This window comes from Chaetura pelagica, unplaced genomic scaffold (assembly GCF_000747805.2).
Source record: "Chaetura pelagica isolate M959 unplaced genomic scaffold, ChaPel_1.0 scaffold107, whole genome shotgun sequence".
In the NCBI taxonomy this organism is placed as follows: domain Eukaryota; kingdom Metazoa; phylum Chordata; class Aves; order Apodiformes; family Apodidae; genus Chaetura; species Chaetura pelagica.
Genome location: NW_009953979.1, coordinates 84,755 through 86,792, shown reverse-complemented (window position 1 = coordinate 86,792; position 2,038 = coordinate 84,755). Strand labels below are relative to the sequence as shown.

Below are 2,038 nucleotides of genomic sequence, written 5' to 3'. Positions count from 1 at the left end.
CACGGCAGAGCTGGGGCGCAGGGCCACAGCACAGGGGGCAGCCCGGGTGACCCCGGCAGAGCCAGCATGGGGCCAGTGACACACGTGGGCGAGTCCTGGTGTCACCCATAGGGACACGGCGCCACCTCCCATTGAGGTCACCGCGGCCAAGGTGACACCGAAGGCGCCGTTCCCCGATGCCTGCCACACCATGGGTCACACAGTGGGTTACAGTGGGGGTCACACCATGGCACATGCTGTTGGACGCACCATGGGTATCACCATGGGTGCCCGTGGCATCAGCCTGGCACTGCCAAGCTCCAAGCCCCGTGCCAGGGGTTCTCCCCTCCTCGCCCTCCAGCCCAGTTCCCTGCTGCCCAGAGCCCAGCAGGTGTAGTTGGTGCCACTCCTGGTGTGTCCTGGATGGCTGGGGCCTGGCAGTGGGCACAGGACACAGCCTGGGGGGGGGGAGACATGCCACAAGGGCCTGCAGCCCCAGCAGGAGGGGAGCAGGACATGCACCAGGAGGGCCTTCAGCACCAGTACCCCCAGGCTGGGGAGAATGTGTGTGTGTCCCTGCCATCAGTCACACCAGGGCCTGCACCCCCCATCCCTGCACCCCCCATCCCTGCACCCCACATCCCTACACACCGCATCCCTGCACACCACATCCCTGAACCCCTGCATCCCCCACCCCTATGCCCCTTATCCCTCATTCCTGAATCCATGCATCCTCCATCCCTGCACCTCATCCCTGCATCCGCCCCATCCCTACATCCCTGCACCTCTGCATCCTTGATTCCCCCATCCCTGCATTCCCCACCCCCATCACTGCACCCCCCCAGTGATGAGGGATGTTCCTCAGGGGTCAGTGCTGGGACCAGTATTTTTCACATCTGTCGGTGACATAGGGGGTGGCATCCGTGCCACCTTGGCAGGTTTGAGCTGTGTGGGGTGATGGACCATCCTGAGGGACCTGGACAGGCTGGAAAGGTAGGACCATGAGAACCTTGTGAGGCTCAACAAGGCCAAGAGCCAGATCCTGCAAATGAGTGGGGACAATTCCCAGCATCAGTCCAGCATGGATAGAGCAGCATGAGGAGAGAGGCTTGGAGTGCTGAAGCAAGTCCAGAGGAGGCCACAGAGGTGGTGCAAGGGCCACATCAGTGTGACCAGCAGGGCCAGAGAGGGGATGGTCTCCCTCTGCTCTGCTCTGGTGAGACCCCCCTGAAGTGCTGGGTCCAGCTCTGGAGTCCCCAACACAAGAAGGACATGGAGCTGTTAGAGTCAGTGCAGAGGAGGCCACAGAGATGGTGTGAGGGCTGGAGCAGCTCTGCTCTGGAGACAGGCTGAGAAAGTTGGGGTTGTTCAGCCTGGAGAAGAGAAGGCTCCAGGGAGACCTTAGAGCACCTTCCAGTACCTGGAGGAGCTACAGGAAAGCTGGGGAGGGAGTTTTGACAAGGGCAGGGAGTGATGGGATGAGGGGGCACAATTTCAAGCTGCAAAAAGAGAGATTGAGATGAGATCTTGGGAAGAAATTCTTTGCTGTGAGGGTGGTGAGGCCCTGGCCTGGGTTGCCCAGGGAAGATGTGGCTGCCCCATCCCTGGCAGTGTTGAAGGGCAGGTTGGATGGGGCTTGGAGCAACCTGATCTGGTGGGAGGTGTCCCCCCTGCTCATGGCAAAGGGTGGGACTGGATGAGCTTTGGAGTTCCTCCCACCCACACCAGCATGAGACTCAGTGATTCAATGACACCCCCCTGTCCCACTCCCAGCCCCCCACATGGACCCTGCTTGGCTCTGGGGGATCCTGACGCTGATCTTGGGCCCATCCCAAATCTTCCATCCCCAGCCATGGTGGGAGAGGGGCTGAGTTGTGGGGCTGAGCCCCCTGGTGCTGCTGCTCCCTGCTTGGCTCCAGAGCCGGGCTGGTGGGTGCCAAGAGCAGGCATTGGGTGTGGGATCCATCTGCAGGGCAGGGGGTTGGCCTTCTCCACATGCAGGCAGGTGGTGCTTGGCCACGGGGGGTCATGGCCATGGAGCGTTGCAGTCGTGGGGCAC

At 61.7% G+C, this 2,038-nt stretch overlaps 1 protein-coding gene across 1 annotated transcript in view; it reads left to right on the top strand.

The window, feature by feature from the left end:
• Positions 1-2,038, top strand: part of DNMT3A (DNA (cytosine-5-)-methyltransferase 3 alpha) — a 43,082-nt gene that overhangs the window by 16,157 nt on the left and 24,887 nt on the right. The window lies entirely within an intron of this gene.